Raw genomic sequence first — 21,281 nt, 5'->3', positions numbered from 1 at the left:
GGGGGGGGGAGAGCTAGGTAAAACCAAAAGAAAGACTATCGAAAAAGACTAGGAAAAAAAAAAAAAAAAAAAAAAAAAAAAAAAAAAAAAAAAATCCAATCAGAAGGATAACAAAGAAATAAACAAAAAGCTAGAATATAAACAAGACCGGAAGAGCTAGGTAAGAAATAAAGATATCAAAAAGACTACAAAAAAAAAAAAAAAAAAATCTAAAAGGTTAACAAAAAAGACTAGAAAGATCAAATCAAAAAGGCTAACAAAAAGAAATAAAATTACTTCTAAAGGGAACAAGAAAGGGAGAAGGGGGAAAAACTAAGGCAAAAAACAGAAACTAGTTAAACGGGGAAAAACACTGACGGCAATCTAGAGCTGGACTGAAAAACCTCAAAGTTCAAAACTCACAAAACGAACCAGCAAAGACAAGAGGGAAAGAGCACAATATAAAGGGAGGAAAGGACATGAGGATCAGGTGAGTACAATTAGACAAACGAGAAGAACAGGTGACGACACAAACAAACGAGGAATAAACAAGAGGGCGTGGAAAAGGGAAACAAGAAGGTGGGGCAACAGGAACACATGGCAGACATAAACAAAGACAGCCATGTGCTGACACACAAGACGAACAATGAAACATTAAACAAAGACAAGACAGACAAGGCTGTCAGGGCAGGATCATGACAGTACCCTCCCCCTGACGGACGCCACCAGGCGTCCATAAAGGGCAACGGCCAAGGGGGTACAAACTGGGAGGGTGGGTGGGCTGGTGGGTTTGGGAAACTCAGGGCAGCCAGGGAAATTTGGAGGAAAAGGGGGGGGGGGGGTGGAAAAGTCCAGGGGGTTGGCTTGGGACAGAGGAGGGGGGAGGCCACCTTAAAGGCCCACTAGGTCCAGGAAACAGAGGGGGTGGGATGGGAGGGCCAGGAAAACCTCCAGAAGCCCCTCTAGGTCTGTGGGTGCTCTTGACTTGAGGGAGCTTGGGACTTGGCTTGAGGGTCAAATCCGGGAAGCCCTCCAGGGCTACTGGAACTGGTTTGAGGCCAGAATCAGAGATGCCCTCCTGGGCTATAGGAATAGGCTTGAGGGCTGAATCGGGGACGCCCTCAAGGGCTACTGGAGCTGGTTTGAGGGCAAAATCCGAGACACCCTCCAGGGCTACAGGAGCTGGTTTGAGGGCAGAATCAGAGACGCCCTCCTGGGCTACAGGAACAGGATTGAGGGCTGAATCCGAGACGCCCTCCGGGGCTACAAGGATTGGCTTAGGGGATGAATCCGGGAACGGCGGCCATCTTGGCCGGGGATACAAGATCAACGGCCATCCTGACCAGGAACTCAGGAACGGCGGCCTCTTTGGCCGGGGATTCGGGATTGACGGCCATCCTGGCCGGGAACTCAGGAACTGCGGCCTCTTTGGCCAGGGGCTCAGAGTTGGCGGCCATCTTGGCCGGGGATTCGGGATCGACGACCATCTTGGCCGGGGAGTCAGACTCCGGATGCTCGGACGAGACGTGACCTGGCCCCGAAGGGACTGCCGTGACTTGATTTCAAGGGAACTGCTGTGAATTGACTTGCCTCAGGAAGCGTGGCAGTGTCCTGACTTGGGCTCAGGAAGCGTGGCAGTGTCCTGACTTGGGCTCAGGAAGCGTGGCAGTGTCCTGACTTGGGCTCAGGAAGCGTGGCAGTGTCCTGACTGGGCTCAGGATGTGTTACTGTGTCTTGACTTGGCTCAAGAATGACTGCAGTAGGCTTGACCGGCCCTGGGATGTCTGGAGTGGATCTGACTGGCTTAGGAATGACTACAGTGGGTTTGGCCAGCTCTAGAATGACTGGAGCAGATTTAACTGGATCAGGATTGATTGCAATGGGCTTGACCGGTTCTGGAATGACTGGGATGGACTTGGCAGACTCCGGCATGACTTGAGCAGGCTCGGGAGACTCAGGGACTAAGGCAGTTTTCTGGGCTGCCTTCTTCCTTCTCTGCTTACACTTCGGAGCCGATGCTGGAGTGGACTCAGGGGCTAAAGCAGACACTGGAGCGGACTCAGGGGCTGGAGCTGACACTGGAGCGGACTCAGGGGCTGGAGCCGACACTGGAGCGGACTCAGGGGCTGGAGCCGACACTGGAGCGGACTCCCTGGCAGAGGCAGCAGCTCGAGCTGCCCTCTTTCTTCTGTCCCTCCGTATCCTAGTGGGAGTCAAAGGATGATCGTGGACTTGACTCGGCAAGGGAAGAAGGGCAGAGTGGTCACTGCGAATATCCTCTTGAGGAGTATGGTTCTGCCAGTGCTGGTGGTGATACAGATAATTTGAGAACCCCCAGAAGTCCAGAATGTGAAGGTGCTCCATCTCGTCTAAGGTGAGATTCAAGGTCCCCTTCAGGGCTGCATCATCATAGTCAAGACCCCTTGCCATGGACCAGAAAAACTGGGCATAAGACCGTGGATCCTGGCCCTGCTGATGAAGCGTAGACACTGCCCGCCGAAGTGCCAGTCTCTCCTCTTCAGTGGCTGGTGGCACAAACTTAATGCTCATTCTGCTGGGTCCTCGAGAGGCTGGTTCGTTCTGTCACAAATTGTCAAGGGAGGACCCAAACGCAGAATGAGCAAAGATGACAGTTTATTGTACGGACAGGGTAAACAAGAGGATGACAGCAGACACGGGCCTGGGAACACACGGCTAGGAGGGACAGGCAGGACGTGGAAGGAGGGACAGGTGCAACCCCGAAGAGAGTCCGGGTGGCCAGAAGCAGCAACCAGGAGGAACTCAGGAGACCGGGCAGGAACGGACAAACACACAAATGACAAGACAAAAGACAGGCAGACAAAAAATATGCTTAAACTAAGACGGGGGGGAAGAGCTAGGTAAAACCAAAAGAAAGACTATCAAAAAGACTAGAAAAAAAAAAAAATCAAATGAGAAGGATAACAAAGAAATAAACAAAAAGCTAGAATATAAACAAAAGACCGGAAGAGCTAGGTAAGAAATAAAGATTATCAAAAAGACTACAAAAAAAAAAAATCTAAAGGTTAACAAAAGGCTAGAAAGACAAATCTAGAAAGAAAACAAGACGGGATGATCTTGGTAAAACAACAAATAGAGATTATCAAAAAAACTAGAAAGATCAAATCAAAAAGGCTAACAAAACGAACCAGCAAAGACAAGAGGGAAAGAGCACAATATAAAGGGAGGAAAGGACATGAGGATCAGGTGAGTACAATTAGACAAACGAGAAGAACAGGTGACGACACTCAAACAAACGAGGACTAAACAAGAGGGCGTGGAAAAGGGAAACAAGAAGGTGGGGCAACAGGAACACATGGCAGACATAAACAAAGACACAGCCATGTGCTGACACACAAGACAAACAATGAAACATTAAACAAATACAAGACAGACAAGGCTGTCAGGGCAGGATCATGACAAAATATCCTAATGAAACATGATATTTACTCTATAATCTAATGATTTCTTACATACAATATACAATGTAATTTTGGCAATTGTTACAGACATAACCGTCCTACTTAAGACTGGTTTTGTGATTCAGGGTCACATACAGTGGTGTGAAAAAGTGTTGGCCCCCTTAATGACTTTAATGTTTCCGATCATCAAACAAATTTAAATATTAATAAAAGATATCACAAGTAAACACAACATGCAGTTTTTAAATGAAGGGGTTTTTATGAAGGGAAAAAAATCAAAACCCACATGGCCCTGTGTGAAAAAGTGCTCTAAAGCTTGGGGACTCCAGCTAACCACAGTGAGAGCCATTATCCACAAATGGCAAAAACATGAAACAGTGGTGAACCTTCCCAGGAGTGGCCGGCTGACCAAAATTACCCCAAGATCGCAGCGACGACTCATCCAAGAGGTCACAAAAGACCCCACAACAACATCTAAAGAACTGCAAGCCTCTCTTGCCTCAGTTCAGGTCAGTTTTCATGACTCCACCATAAGAAAGAGACTGGGCAAAAATGGCCTGCATGGCAGAGTTCCAAGACGAAAACCGCCCATGAGCAAAAAGAACATAAATGCTCTTCTTGTCACGATCAGGACGAGGAATAAACAAACAAACAACGACGTAGTAAAACGAAATACATTTAATAATCCAAAATGGGAGCACAGGAAGAACAGGAGCAGGAGCAGAAACAGGAAACACAGGAACGCAGTGTAGAAACATCAACGACCGACAAGCAACAGAGCAAACACACCAACTTATAAAGACATACTGATTAACAAGGACAGCTGTAGGGAATCACAGTGATGAGGAGGAGAAACCAATAAGCACATAACAGCAGGGGGAGACACTGGGAGAAACCAACGTAAACAGTCCAGGGGCCTCATTTATAAAACTTTCTTACGCACTGATTTGATCTTAGAGTGTTCGTACGATCAAATCCACGTCAAAGTACAGATTTATAAAAAACGTCTTTGACGTGGAAAAGTACTTATCTCCACGTCAGATTCCAGCTTGGCGTACGACCGTTTCCTTGTGGTAATGCCTGGTATTGCAGATAGTTCAGCCTCACTGTAATTTGATTTCTTGTGCTCCTTTTTACTTGCCATTGTCACAGAGTTTTTGCTTTCGGAATGAGCTCATTTTTTATGTTTATTAATTAAGCAGGGGCGTTTCGACAGCGGAACATTCAGCTGCACACAATTCCACGATCATTTGTGATTTATAACCGAATGACTGGCATACATATGGATTTAGTGCGTACGTTCGTTTTCTCTGAATCGCTCTTACGATCAAATCAGAAAAGTTCTTAGATAAAATCAAGGATGGTTTCTACGCAAGTCTTTATAAATGAGGCCCCAGGGGTGTGACACGTCTCAGTTTTGCCAGAACACATCTTGATGATCCCCAAGACTTTTGGGAAAATACTCTGTGGACTGACGAGACAAAAGTTTAACTTTTTGGAAGGTGTGTGTCCCATTACATCTGGTGTAAAAGTAACACAGCATTTCAGAAAAAGAACATCATACCAACAGTAAAATATGGTGATGGTAGTGTGATGGTCTGGGGCTGTTTTGCTGCTTCTAGACCTGGAAGACTTGCTGTGATAAATGGAACCATGAATTCTGCTGTCTACCAAAAAATCCTGAAGGACAATGTCCGGCCATCTGTCCGGGGGCAAACACTTTTTCACACAGGGCCATGTGTGTTTGGATTTTGTTTTCCCTCCATAATAAAAAACTTGATTCAAAAACTGCATGTTGTGTTTACTTGTGTTATCTTTGATTAATATAATTATGATAAGAAATGTACTAATATCCTAATGAATCATGATATTTACTTTATAACCTAATGATTTCTGGCATTAAAGAAAAATGTATCATTTTGACCCATACAATGTCATTTTGCAAATTGCTACAAACATAACCGTGCTACTTAAGACTGGTTTTGTGGTCCAGAGTCACATACTGAAATGATTTCTAAAGGATCATGGACATTGAAGACGTAATGATGCTGAAAATTCAGCTTTGCATGACAGGAACAAATTCAGTTTTAAAGTATATTAAAATAGAAAACGTACTCGGTTACTCTCGTAACCTCGGTTCCCTCAGATACGGGAACAAGTACTGCGTCTGAAGGACGCTATATGGAAAAGCTCCTTTTTCTCCACGACTGAAGCATTTTCAATAACGCAGTGTAACTGCACGGCCATTGGTTCGTGCAGTGAGTAAAAAACGAACCAATGGCTCGGCAGCGGAGCTGCACGAGCGTATGGCGACGCTTCGCGCCAGATTCCGCCAAATGGGACGGAGCTATGTAAGCGCACGTTTCGCCATAGGATCTCAGGTAACTTCGACTGAAGCGACGACTGAGTCGTGTGGCTACATAGCACGGCTAGCAACGCAGTACTCGTTCCCGTATCTGAGGGAACCGAGGTTACTAGAGTAACCGAGTACGTTCCCTTACGATATTTCACTTGTACTGTGTCTGAAAGACGCTATGGGGAACCAGTACAATCCCGCCGTGCTATGATAGAGGAACGACTAATCATGGCCCTAGCATCTGAGGGCTAGTATGGGCCATCTTGCTCAATGAGGCTAAGCTAATAAGCATCCGTTCCAGAAAAATAGTACAGTTTGCAACTCACACAGAGGGCCAAGGCGTACCACATACTAATTATGCACTGGTCACAGTTATCCATTCATGCAGAAAGGATCCGAGCCTGCAAGGCTGGGACATCTAGATTATAAAATCTAGCAAATGTGGACGGCGAGGCCTAGCCGGCCGCCGCACAAATTTCTGCAATAGAAATGCCACTGGATCACGCCCAGGATGAGGCAATGCCTCTAGTTGAATGGGCTCTCAATCCCATGGGGCATTGCAGGTCCAAGGACGAGTAAGCCAGCATGATGGCTTCCACTATCCATCTGGATAACCTGTGTTTCGTGACCGAACACCTTTTGTTGTGGCCCCCGAAACATACTAACAGCTGTTCAGACTGCCTGAAAGCAGCTAAACGCTCTACATAACTCCTCAATGCCCTGACAGGACAGAGGAGATTACAGTCTTGGTCTTGCTCCGATGGAGGAAGTGCCAAGAGGGTAATAATCTGGTCTCTGAACGGAGTCGAGAGACTTTTAGACACATAACCATGTCTTGGCTACATGACAATTTTAGAGTCGTTGGGCCCGAACTCCAGGCATATCGGGTTAACAGAAAGAGCCTGCAGGTCACCCATATGTTTTACTGATGCCAATGCTAATAGAAGGGCAGTCTTAAACGTCAAAGGGCGAAAGTCAGCAGACTTACAGCCCTCAACACAAGAGGGCAGGTCCCACGAAGGGACTGTGAAGGAGCGAGGCAGATTGAGCCTCCTTGATCCCTTCAAGAAACGAACGACCGGATTGTTCTTTCCCACAGATTGACCGTCCATAAGGTCATGGAATGCTGCTATGGCCACTACATAGACCCTGAGCGTGGAGGGAGATCGTCCCTATCCAACAGCTCCTGGAGAAAAGACAATATCACTGATATGTCACATAAATTCGGGTGTGCACCACGGGTGGAGCACAAGCGGAAAAGATGGACCATTTAAGGTCATAGAGCCGCCTTGTAGACGGTGCTCTAGCATGAGAGATAGTACTCAAGATATTCTCTGGGAGGCTTCCAGGCTTCCGTCGAGAAACCATACATGCAGCGCCCACAATTCCGGTTGGGGGTGCCATAGCGTTCTGTTTGCCTGTGTTAAGAGATCTCGTCTCAGTGGAACAGGCCAAGGGGCTGATGAAAGCAGCCGAGGCAGATCTGGGAACCAACGCTGGTTCTGCCAGAATGGAGCCACCAGCAGGACTTTGAGTTTCTGCTCCCTGACTCACTTGATGACCTGTGGTATCAGAGCGATCGGGGAAAACGCGTATAAGAGGAGGTTGGGCCAGCTGTGGGCCAATGCATCCTGTTCCTTTGAAAAATAAATTGGGCAATGAGAATTGTCTTCTGAGGCGAAAAGGTCGACTTTTGCCTTGCCAAAGACAGCCCATATTTCCTGAACCGTTTGGGGATGGAGCGTCCACTTGTCTGAGGAGACGTTGCTCCGAGACAATATGTCTGCTCCCTGGTTCAGCCTGCCTGGTACATGTGCTGCTTCCAATCAGAGGAGGTTGGATTGAGCCCATTTTAAGAGACGTTCTACTAGTGTGAGTAGACGTCTCGATGAAAGACCTCCCTGGTGATTTATGTAGGACACCACCGTCATGCTGTCCGAGCAGACCAAGACGTGGTGACCTTTCAGTACTGGCAGAAGGGTCTGAAGGCCTAAGCACACTGCTAGCATTTCTAGGCAGTTGATGTGAAGGCAACTCTCTGCTTTCGACCATTGGTCGAACGCTGGTCTGCCATCGCACAGTGCTCCGCAACCCAAGTTGGAAGCATCTGTCAAGACCACCTTCCTTCTGCACGCCGTGTCCAGGGGAACTCCCTGTTCCATCCACTGAGGGTCCTTCCAAGGGGTTAGGGCTGTGACCCTACCCTGATCTGCAGGCGTCCTAGACGCCAGGCGTGGGACGGAACTCTCGGTTTCAACCAGTACTGAAGGGGGTGTATGCGCAGTAAACCCAACTGAAGTACTGGGGATGCAGAGGCCATAAGACCCAGCATCCTCTAAAAAGTCTTGAGAGGGCGAAGGGCTCCGACTTTGAAGGAGGCTGCGAACATTCGAATGGCTCGAGCTCGTCGAGGCGCAAGTACTACCCTCATCTGAGCAGACTCGAAACTGCTCCCAGGAACGATATACGTTGGCACTCCAAGTGGCTGAGGAGCACGGATCTGTGATGAATTAGCTCGTCCTCTGACTGGGCCAGCACGAGCCAGTCGTCGAGGTAGTTGAGGACGCGGATTCCCATTCATCTCAGAGGGGAAAAACGCTGTGTCCATGCACTTCGTAAACATGCAGGGAGCTAGAGATAAGGCTAGATAAGCCACTCCCTCGAAGGCGAATCTCAAGAATTGCCTGTGATGGGGGGCAATTTGGATGTGAAAGTATGCATTTTTCAGATCCAATGAACAGAACCAGTCCCCTGGAAAAAAACGCTGCGCACATCCCCTCAGATCTGCTTATAGCAGACGAAGAGAGGGGCGGGGCCATCTTCATTGAAAAAAACGAGCCGCGAGCAAGCAGATCCAGACATAAATACTCGTAGTGAGAGCGTGTTTGTCTCAGCGCACGCAGCCTCAGTGTGGGCGTGGCCCAGGCGAGAGGCGCATTGAAATATGAAGCTGTCAGCAATATAGAATCATAGGTGACAGCGTTCTACTCCGATTTGCTCATAAGGATAGAGCCGCTCGATAAAGCGAGAGACGCAGATCCTCATGTAACACACTGGCAGATCTTGGATCTTTCCTAGTGGAAGCTGTCCATTTCTCTTAGCGACACACGTATGTACAACAACGTCGCTATTAAATATGCTCTTAAGCACTTACCTCTGGAATAAGCTCTTGCCGGATGGCGGCAGGGGATCATCTGGGAGCGCTGCTGATGCAAAGCGGCGAATCAGCCAAGCAGAGGGTCGCTCGTTCAGCTTGATCCGCTGCGAAGGCGTGTCAACGGCGAGCAGCATCTAGTCTCGTAGATCAGCAAAGAAAATCGTCGCTGAAGGAGAAGTAATCTGAGATTCTATGGCGAAACATGCGCTTATATAGTCAGTTACTCCGCCCCATTTGGCAGAATCTGGCACGAAGCGTCGCCATATGCTCGTGCAGCTCCGCTGCCGAGCCATTGGTTCGTTTTTTACTCACTGCACGAACCAATGGCCGTGCAGTTACACTGCGCTTTCCTGATGAGCAGAAAAGACTTTAGAAAACATAAAAAAGTATATATTTGATCAAAGTTTAAAAACAGTTGTGCTGCTTAATATTGTGGGGCAAACTGTCATTATTTTCAAGATTCTTTTATGAATTGAAAGATCAAATAACAACATTTATTTGAAATGGAAAACTTTTGTAACATTATAAATGTCTTCACTGTCACTTTTGATCAATTGTAATGCATCATTGTTGAATAAAAGCATTTTATAAAAAAAAATATTTGAACAGTGGAAAACAACAACAACACACAAACATAGACAGAGGAAATACAATTAGCTAGTTAGCCAGATATACTGTTAAAAAATCTATACTGCATTACACCACCAAGACTAAATTCTCTTTCCTCAGGTCACTTTGTCTCAGCAGCTCTACATGTATTTGCACTCTATTCATCAGCAATGAAATACATATTCAAGGATCCCAGATGGGCTGATTTTATTGTGGAGGCGAGACACGACGGGTGACAATTTACACACACTCACAATCACACAACACTGTATGTGTATATTTGGCTTTCTGCAATGTTCAAACACAAGAACAGAAGATATAACAGGAACAAAAAGGCAGACAGAGGGATGCTGGATCATCCTCTTATAGCCGAAGTGCAGTCATTGTTTAGAGAATCATCACCATGACTCAGACAAACAAAACCCAATGTGCACTGACACACTTTCTTTTTTTTAACCATAAATGCTTGTGATTATGTATCTGCATTAAAATAGAAGTAGCACTGTCATACGGTTAGATGGCAGAATTACTGGAAAGCACACGCTGAATAGACAGAGAAATGATCGTGTTTGTGTGTTGCTATTCCTGTCACAACAAATGCTTCCAAAGCTTTGTGCATTCATGCATCACAAACCAGCCTTAAAACTTGAATTAATAATAATTAAATGATAATTAGTTGCATTAAGAATCCATTTTCTTGTAGCGCATGGGAATTGCAACATTGACGGCAAACGCTTTTGGATTCTCAAAGCACAGCTATTATTAAATACACTTTAAACTTCATAAATCTTTAATGTGGAGTTATAGATGATGAGCTGAACTGTAAGTGAGGTGTTAAATGACGCTGATTTAAAGTCATTAGGTCGTGACCTGGTGGAGTTTTACACTTCAAACATGCTGTCCGACTCTTGGTGTGTTCATGAACATGTGTATCATAAAAATACACTCATTCCATAACAGTTGTAACGTGAGAGTATATTCTGTAAATACACGCTCAAGAATGTTTGCCATATGCAGCTCATTCACAAATCTATCCATCATAATCCACTGCATTTAAAAGACTTATAGGTGCATTTAGGACTGCCAAAATGTTTAATCATGATTAATAGTTTTAAAAGAAAAAAAGGGCATTTTAAATGAAAGGAAACTAAATAATAGGCCCTTTGTGTAATTATTAGGTTCAGGAATTTGTGTGGGTGACAAAGAGTGTAAATTTATGCAGCGCGCTTTACTCATCTCACTACATCTCACAACAGTTTCTGTATTTGTCAAAGCCCACTCAACAAGCAAACGTGAAAATTGCACTAATTCAATAATGAAATAACTTCATGTACAATTTATGGACTTTAAACATTTTTGCTTTTGGCCCTCTTTCCTCCATTGATGTTTAAACTTCAAACAAATGATTTTGTGATCTCACATGTAACATGATAATTTGTATATATTTTACGTAAAATGTTGTTCTACAAAACATTCATTTAGGAGTTGTTCACTTTTAGAACAAAAATTTACAGGTAATGTACTCACCCCCTTGTCATCCAAAATGTTTATGTCTTTCTTTCTTCAGTTATAAGGAAATTATGTTTTTTGAGGAAAACATTCAGGTTTTCTCTCCATATATTGGACTTCTATGGTGTCCCCGAGTTTGAACTTCCAAAATGCAGTTTAAATGCAGCTTCAAAGGGCTCTAAACAATCCCAGCCGAGGAAGAAGGGTCTTATCTAGCGAAACAATTGGTTATTTTCTAAAAACATTTACAATTTATATACTTTTTAATCTCTAGAGTACACACAGAGCTAGATAAGATGATACTTTGAGGTTAAAAAGTATATAAATTGTAATTTTTTTTTAGAAAATAACTGATCGTTTCGCTAGATAAGACCCTTCTTTCTTCGGCTGTGATCATTTAGAGCCATTTGAAGCTGCATTTTAAAAGTTCAAACTCAGGGGCACCATAGAAGTCCATTATATGGAGAGAAATCCTGAAATGCTTTCCTCAAAAAAACTAATTTCTTTACAACTGAAGAAAGAAAGACATGAACATCTTGGATGACAAGGTGGTGATCATCCATAAATTTTTGTTCTGAAAGTAAACTACTCCTTTAAGTTTTTACACTACAAAAGGAATCAATTTAATTTGTCCACTGTAATCCAAATCTTCAGAATCCATATAATTGCGAGGAACAGAATACAATCCAAGCCTTTATTCGGCAATCTCCATCCTGAGCAGCAACCGTAGGCATCTAAACCCGCACTCGTAACAAATTCAAAAGTTGCCACTTCAAGAAACTTTATGACAGGTTTTAGGGCAGAAAAACAAACATGCATTGGCTCTCGCCTGCTTTGTCACAGATTGGGACATGCAGTTCACTGGTCAGATGTGTTTGAATGAGAAATGTGGACCCCAGGAAGAATAGCCACTACTTTTGTAGTGGCTAATGGGGATCCAGATAAATAAAATAAAATAAAAATAAATGTGCACCTTTACGGTGTGAATCGGGATAATAACCTCGATTAATAACTTAAAATCTGCTCTGCACGTCATACAAAACTATTGTATTCCACCAGAGAGGACTGAGACTGCAACACAGTGTCATTTTGATTACTTTTGGTTCTGCTTTTGACATTTTTGCAATAAACAAATGATTGTGTTTGCACTTATCCGTCTGTCATGTTTTTCTGTCCTGTTAGGTTTAGAGGCAGGAGTGGAAATAGTGACCTTAAAAAATATGTTTTTAGTGCTATATTTTACTAAAATTGTAATTTACCTGCATATTCCAGTCAATTACATTTTATATATTTTTTATATTCACTATAAAATGGGTAGGTATTGGTTTGGGGGTAGATTAGGGGGTCTAAAAACTGAAAATGATAAAAATGCATTGATAGAAGCATTGATACAAGCTGGGTTCAGCTTGTTGGGTCATTTTAGTATCTTTAAAGGTTTGTATACATTTGATTTTGTTTATGAAGTTTTACTGTCCTGTAATTTATATTAATATACGCAATGCAACATCCAAAAATGAGATGTTAGTCAACTGTGTAAGTAGCGATCGTTTTGCATGATGGAAATGCTTTTTGCTTTGCATAACAAACTGATTTTGTTATAATACTGAATTTAATTTAATTTGATGTTAAAATATGTTCTCTAACCCTCAGTACAGTTTGTTTATAGGCAGGTTATGGAGACAGTCACGGCATCTTTCAGCTACGAGCACTATTTTGAAGAAAAAAGATTACAGAGAACAGTTGTTCTAATTCGCTAGATAAGACCCTTATTCCTCGGCTGGGATAGTGTAGATCCCTTTGAAGCTGCACTGAAACGGCATTTTTAACCTTCAATCCATTGAGCACCATTGACGAAATGTTGTCCTCAAAAACATAAGAAAGAAAGAAAGAAATACATGAACATCTTGGATGAGATAGGGGTCAGTAAATTATCATATTGAACATTTTGGAAATTTGTACACTGTAAAACCTGATAAGTTAACAGAACTCAAAAAAAAAAAAAAGGCAACTGATTACCTTACTTTTCTTGAGTTAATAAATTAAAAGTCTCATGTTTTCAGAAGTTAAATAGTTTGATTACGTTACATGTAGGCTACTTTTTAATTACAGTTTAATTAAAAGTTTTCATTAAGTCTACTCAAGTTATTGTGACTCAACGGTTAATCATCTGTGCCATTGTATTAAGTTAACAAAAAAATTAAGTTATATAAACTCAATAAGTATTAGTATTACTTAACAATATTACTGAGTAGCACTTAACTCAAAGACTTTAATTACACAATACTTAAAATTAAGTGATTTAAACTTTTAAATGTTACATTTTTATTTCTAAAATGCAAGTTTAAATGTGTGTAATATTGTAAACTATGCTGTATTCACCCAAATAAATTCAATTTGTCTTGTTTTTGTGTTCTTGTGTTGTGTTCTTGCTTAATAATAAATGTTCATCTTTTGATTATCGTGGTTGCCTCCTAAAATTCTGTGTGTGATTTTTAATTTCCAGCCCATTTTAAGCCAGCAATATAATTTTAAAGAATTGTTGGCTTAAATTAAACAGCCCAGCATGTTGGGTAAAAACATTTAACCCCATCAGCTGGGTCAAAATAACCCAGCATGTGTTCTGTCCAATATTTACCCAGCACTGGGTTGCCAAATAACCCAAGGTGGGTTGTTTTTAACCAAGCATTTTTCAGTGGCATGATCATTCATTTTCATCTAAGAATGCAGACATTTTGAATAATTGCATTCACACGGAACACTCTTTCAAGTTCAAAAACACATGACACAGAGACGTGGAATGAGAGAAAAAAAACACTGCGAGACCTAGAAACACTTTTTTTTTTTTTTTTTTTTTGCAAAAGACCAACTCCAAAGCAGTGCAGAGAAATGAAAAAGAAAAAGTGTTCTGTATGAACAGCCCAAAACTGTGATAAGTTTTAAATTTCACACATAAGAAAATAAAACAGTTATTTGGTTAAGTAGTATCAAATGTGGCGTTGCTTTAATACAAGTTAATAATGAGTAATTTGCAGTTTAGGCACAAAATTCATCAAGCTGCTTCCTCTGTTTTGGTGAAAACAGTTCCAAACAAAGCCATAGCAGAACAAACCATTATTTCATCTCAGAGAAATGCACTGAATAAATTAGGGGTTTAAGCAAAATTGGTTAAAGGGCATGTCTAATACTATTTCATGCATTCTGACTATATTTACACGGCTAAGTTGGATTCTCATGCTAAACATGGCCAAATTCATTAAAAAAAAAGAGTTGGGCGTATGACAAGAGTATTTCTTTGGGAAAAACACTTTTTCGTGTATGGCCCTGAATGACGCCATAAAGGGTGCGGAATTCCTTGAATGGGCACTTCTCCAGGAAGAGGGTGTGCACACATTAAAGGGATAGTTCACCCAAAAATGAACTTTCTGTCATTAATTACTCACCTTCATGTAGTTCCAAACCTTTAAGACGTTTGTTAATCTTTGTAACACAAATTAAGATATTTTGAAATGAAATTAGATTAAATCTGAGAGCTTTTTGACCTTACGGTCAAGGCAAAGAAATGTAGTAATGACATCGCAAAAATAGTCCATGTGACAGTGGTTCAACTGTAATTTTATGACACTACAAGAAAACTTTTTTTTTAAACAATTCCTCACCTGCGAGTCTTCCTCATTTTAGGAGAGTACCATTAAGGACATGAAAAAGAGTAATTAATGATAGAATTTTCAGTTTTTAGTAAAACCAACCCTTTAACCAGAGAGAGACCAAGAGCACGCCTATTAACGTGCTTCATTCAGTATTTTGTTAGCCAAGTTCATTTAAGTCAATAAAGTTTTTGTCCCTGTTTTATTTATGTCGAAGTCACAGCTTGATGATCAGTGCCTTCAGGAGTTTGACTGTTTTCGGAGAAGCGGTACAGCTGTATCTGTCTTTTATAAATCTGATAAAAGTCGACCAGTCCCACCCTTAATACATACTGACAGCTGTCTGAAATTCACAAAAACAGAAAAGAATGATACAAAACAATCCCAGTGCAGATGAATTGGGTGAATTGCAAGCAATGTTTTTGTGCTCTTGAAGGGCACCGCAGGAATTGAACGCTCCCAAATGCAAACAACATTAATCTCATCACAGAGTGCTCTACCACAAGGCCACTAGCAAAGGGTATATGCGATGGTCACTTCAAGAAAGTAAATTGACTGTTTATGATTATGTGACCCAAGGTGATGAGTCCTCACGATTCATTTTAAAACTAGACGGCAGGAGAGTTTGAGTTCATGTATTATTGTAAAAAGAAGAATAATTTTTTTTTTTTTTTTTTGTCCTTGAAGGGCATTTGTAGATGTTTAAAACAAATGCTTCCACAGAGTGCATGTCATGGCCACTTCAAGGAAATAATTTCCATGTAAGCCAGGTGAGTCCTTATTGTGTGTCTTTGTCATTCATTTTGAAAATAGATGGTGAGAGTTCAAATAAATTTATAAAAAGAAAAATCCAAATTGGTTTGTTTTGTTTTGAGGAAATAACGAAAATGAAAATTCTGTTATTAATTACAAAACTGTAAGGCATTTGTTTATCTTTAGAACACAAATGAAGATATTTTTGATGAAATCCAAGACCGTTCTGACCCTGCATAGACAGCAATGCAACTGACAAGTTCAAGGCCCAGAAAGTCCTCTGCTTGCAAATAAGACAAAGCGCATCAAGGTTCTCCGTCAGAACCCTGGCTCCTGCGTCAGCAGCACCAGACACATGCGTTGTGACAAGGAAAAAAATTAATTGTTGAATAAAGTTGTTATTTTTGTTTTCTTTGCGCACAAAAAGTATTCTCATAGCTTTATAAAATTATGGTTGAACCATTGATTTTAACAACAATACGACCTTTCTGGATCTTGGACATGTCAGTTGTGTTGGCATCTAGTGTCAGAAAGCTCCTGGATTTAATCAAAAATATCTTCATTTGTGTTCCGAAGATAAACGAAGGTCTTATGGGTTTGGAACAACACGAGGAAGAGTAATTAATGATAGAATTTCCATTTTTAGGTGAACTATCCCTTTAAATACATTTTGTGTTTAATATGTTTAGTATTTTAATAACAGTAATAATGAGCTGTTAAAAACAGCAAATGGGGTGATGTATACCATGCTGCGTTGTCATGGTAACAATCCAGGTGATATTTCATTGCTCTCTTCGCCAAGTGTGTTGCAAAAGGCTACACTGTGAGACACAATTGCTCTGCTTCCTCTAAAGTCCATACTTCAAATTGAGCAGGAATTCTAAATGGAATACAGCACTCTTGAAAAGCTACTCAGCCAATCAAATTTGAATACTATTAATTACTCACAATACCAAATCAAATAAATGCATTAAAGAGTTTTAAAAAATGCATCTGTAAATGTATTTATTTTGTATGTGTTAAATGATTAGTTCACTCCAGAATTAAAATCTCCTGATAATTTACTCACCCCTATGTGATCCAAGAAGTTCATATCTTTCTTTCTGGCCATATAGTGGACTTCAATGGGGATCAATGGGTTGAAGGTCCAAATTGAAGTTTCAATGCAGCCTCAAAGGGCTTTACATGATCCCAGCCAAGTAATAAGGGTCTTATATAGCAAAACAATCTGCAATTTTCTTTGAAAAAAAAAAATAATAAAAATAACTAAAAATAAAAATGTGTATACTTTTTAACCACAAATGCTTGTCTTGCACTAGCTTGACTTTGCGCATTACGTAATCACGTTGGAAAGGTCACGCATGACGTAGGTGGAAGTACCAATCCAGTAAAAGTGAAAATGCAAAAAAAAGTCAAATGCCCTTCACAAAAAAAGGTAAAACAACGATGTCAGAAGATTTTGAAGTTGGAGTTGTAAGGAGTTTTCCGCCTTACCCTACCTTTTTGAACGTGAGTACACAGACAAAGAACTAACCGCGAGGGGCCTTTCCAAAAAAAATTTCGTAATGCGTGAAGACATCGACATGCACCGCAGGGCTACTGCAAAAAAGTATATCAATGTTTTTTTGTTTTTTGTGAAAATGGCAGATTGTTTTGTTAGATAACGCTCTTATTCCTTGGCTGGGATCATATACACTCGTAAAAATAAAGGTGCTTTAAAAGGTTCTTCACAGCGATGCCATAGAAGAACCATTTTTGCTTCCACAAAGAACCATTCCGTCAAAGGTTCTTTAAAGAACCTTCTCTTTCTTACCTTTTTATAATCTGAAGAACCTTCTTTTGCCACAAAAAACCTTTTGTGAAATAGAAAGGTTCTTTAGATTTTAAAAGTTCTTTATGGAACCATTTAGACATAAAAGGTTCTTCTATGGCATTGTGAAGAACCTTTATTTTTAAGAGTGTAGGTCCCTTTGGATAAGGGTCTTATCTAGCAAAACGATTGGTAGTTTTGAAAAAGAAAATAACAATTGATATACTTTTTGACCACAAATCCTCATCTTTCATTAACTCTGTCTACTTGCATTACGTAATCATGTTGAAAAGGTCACTGGCAATTAGTTCTTCAGCTGTGTACTTTGGTTCAAAAAGATCTAATTTTCTCCCCCAACTTCAAAATCGCCCATCATCGTTGTTTTACCTTTTTTTGTACAGGATATTTGACTTTCTTTGCACATTTGCTTCGTAAACACTGGGTCAGTACTTCCAAACTATGTCATGCGTGACCTATCCAACGTGACTATGTAATGCATGAAGCTGAGCTAGTGCAAGACAAGCATTTGTGGTTATATTTTCTTTTTTTCAGAAAATGACAATCATTTTGCTAGATAAAACTCTTATTCCTCGGCTGGAGTCGTGTAGAGCCCTTGGAAGCTGCAATAAAACTGAAATATGGACCTTCAACCCGCTGATCCCCACTGAAGTCCACTATATGGAGAAAAACTCTGGAATGTTTTCTTCAAAAACCTTCATTTTTTTGACTGAGGAAGGAAAGACATGAACATCTTGGATGACATGGGGCTAAGTAAACTATCAGGATATTTTAATTCAGGAGTGAACTAAACTTTTAACACTGACAGCCCTAGTCATATTTCCTCTACATGCACTTTGCACACTCTTTGTCTCTTATTCAAAAAAGCACACAAAATGTGCATGCCAATACGCAGTGCAGAAGTAATCGTAAGTGATGCACTCAGTGTGTGTATTTCTGTGTGTGTGAGAGAGGTAATGTTAAAGAATAAGTGTGTATTGCTCACCAGGCGCTGACCACACTAGCCTCAGTGGTCTAGTCATGGTTTCTCATGTCCTTTCTCCTTCCTTCTCTTTCACCTTTTCACCCGTGCCTCTCTCTCTTTCTCTCTCTCTCCTCTGGTCTTAATTTCAGAGTGTTTCAGAGTCTCATTGTGTACAGTAATTGTTAGATACCGTTGTTGCAACACAGCATTTTCTGTTTTTGCAGCTGACAGCTCTTTTTCATTGCTTTGGTGTGATTTGTCTTGCTGTTGCCTTGAACTTATCCGTGATTCTACGTGAAAAGTGACATTTGTTAACATTTATTAATGCATTAAGTATCAATTTTGCTATATGGTTGTGTCGCTAGTGTGCTCGGATGTGCCGTGCGATTGTGTTGTGTTGTTTGTTTGGCTGGGTGTTTGGGACAGCCTGTGTTATTGGCAGCAGGAAGTGTGCAAAACTTGTTGCATAAGTGACACGTAATTAACAAGAACTCAGTGTCTAACACTTACTCTGCCCGTGAAGGGCTCTCCCTCTGGCCATACACACACACACACACACACACATACACATACACATACACATACATGCACCTGGTGCTGGATATTTGGGACGGTCTGTTCTGTATTATAGATCTTCCCACAGGACATAAACCAGAAACACAGATGACTGATATTATGAGCTCATGCAAGAGTGTGTGTGTATGTATGTGTGATATTTTGCTGCATGTATGAGTACAAAGAGACATGTGGTTTTGTGAGGGCAAACATTTGCAAGGGTGTAATTAGACTCAGTGACCTGGATGACATCAGGGTAGTTTTTTATAATTATGGTTAATGTGTGTTAATGTTGTGTGATTATTTAAAAAAAGGGATTTTCTAATTATAAGCTAAATACCACCTTGTTTTTACAACTGCAGTTAACACACTCCACATCATTAAAGGGATAGTTCACCTAAAAATTAAAATTCTGTCATTAATTACTCACCCTCATGTTGTTCCAAACCTATATGACTTTCGTTCATCTTTAAAAAAAAAAAATTTTTTATGAAATCCGAGAGCTCTCTGACCCTGCATAGACCGCAACACAACCGACACGCTCAAGGCCCAGAAAGGTAGTAAGGACATTGTTAAAACTGTCAAAGCGACACCAGTGGTTCAACCTTAATTTTATAAAGCATTGAGAATACTTTTTGTGTGCAAAGAAAACAAAAATCTTCTGTGTCAGTCTTTGGTGTGCATTTAGGAGCGTTCACACATTTCATCAAACACATCTTATTTGTGTGTCTTAAGGGTTTGCAAACTGTCATTTTTGAATGAACTATTCCTTCAAGGCTTCTAATGATATGTGAGTGCAGTCTCAACAAACACTTTAAACAGTTTTTAATCTGATTAACTGTTGCAGCGATGATTGGTGCAACATTGAATTAAATCACAGTTTTTGTCCCTAGGTAATAACCAGTGAGTAAATTATGTGACTGACAACTGCAACCACATACACTCAACAATTTGATTTCGCAAGACTATTTTAAGCCGAATGTCAGTATGTATTGTTCAGAACACAAGGTGCATGCGAAGAACTGTGCTGATTTTAAAAGGGATTATTTTTCTAATCTGATGCTTACTGATGACTGTTACGTTTTCTACAGGAAACAGCAGAACACTATGCACTATGTTTTACATGGAGGTGACAAACCATGTATCACAAGACCTGAAAAACCTGTAATATATCTTATCAAGCTTTTAAAAACATTACTGTTATGTAAGATATTGCCATTGTTTTGGGGTTAAAAGGGCAAGGCAGCATTTTGTTATTTTGTTGCCTTATGTTCCTTATGTTAAACTGCTATAAATATTTTTCCCACATCAATCTACACACCATGCACCATAATGGCAAATCAAAAAACAGGCTTTTAACATCTTTGCAAATTTATTAAAAATTAAAAAACCTAAATCATTCCATTGCATAAGTATTCATACCCTTATCTGTGACAATTGAAATTTAGCTCAGGAGCATTCATATTGCTTGTAGATGTTACTACACTTCAAGGGATGCATGTCTTAATAAAAGGTCCAACAATGCACAAAAAGCATATCAGAGCAAAAACCAAACCCTGAGGTAACAAAACTGCCTGTAGGGCAGGACTGCATCAAACCACACATCTGGGGAAGCAGTCAGAAAAAAATCTGCTGCATTGAAGGTTCACAGAAGCATGTAGCCTCTGTTACACCTTAATGGAAAAAGTTTAAAACAACCAGGATTCTTCCTAGAGCTGGCCTTCTGGCCAAACTGAGCAATTGATGGAGAAGGGCCTTGGCTACAGTGGTGACCAAGAACCTGATGGTCACTCTAGTTGAGCTCCATGATCATATGTGGAGATAAGAGAAACTTACAGAAGGACATGACTTTATGGTGATGTGGCGAGACTCTTTCCAAAGACACATGAAAACACACTTGGAACTGAGGTTCATCAGACCAGAGAATCTTGTTTCTCACAGTCTGAGGGTACTTTAGGTGCTTTTCTAAAAATTACAAGCATCATGTTTGAAGAAAACCAGGCACTGCTCATCACCTGTAGAGTACCATCCCAAAAGTAAAGTGTGGTGGTAGCAGCCTCATGCTGTGGGGCTGTTTTTCAGTGGCAGGAACTGAGGGACTTGTCAGAATAGAAGAACAGCTCAGTGCACCAAAATATTGAGATAGCTTAAATAAAACCCAGTCCAGCGCATTCAGAACCTCAGACTGGGCAAAAGGTTCACCTTCCAACAGGACAATGACCGGAAGCACACAACAAGAGTGGCTTATAGACAACTCTGTGAACGTCTTTGAGTGGCCCAGCCATAGCCTGGGCTTGAACCTAATCAAACATTTCTGGAGAAACCTGAAAATGCATGCCAGACTCCAGCCAAGATGACAGAGCTTGAGAGGTGAAGAGGTGAGGCAAAGAATAGCAGATAATTGCCAAATGTTGGTGTGCAAATCTTGTTGCATCATACCCAAAAAGACTTGAGGCTGCAAAGGTGATTCAGCTAAGTACTGAGTTA

The 21,281-nt window shown here is 41.1% G+C and overlaps 1 protein-coding gene across 2 annotated transcripts in view; it reads right to left on the bottom strand.

Annotated features, from left to right (window-relative positions):
* Window positions 1-21,281, bottom strand: part of bcam (basal cell adhesion molecule (Lutheran blood group)) — a 198,807-nt gene that overhangs the window by 24,063 nt on the left and 153,463 nt on the right. The gene's annotated exons all lie outside the window — the stretch shown is intronic.

The sequence above is a fragment of the Garra rufa genome, chromosome 9 (genome assembly GCF_049309525.1).
Source record: "Garra rufa chromosome 9, GarRuf1.0, whole genome shotgun sequence".
In the NCBI taxonomy this organism is placed as follows: Eukaryota; Metazoa; Chordata; class Actinopteri; order Cypriniformes; family Cyprinidae; genus Garra; species Garra rufa.
Note: the sequence above shows the minus strand (reverse complement) of the source record. Positions and strands in the feature narration are given on the sequence as shown.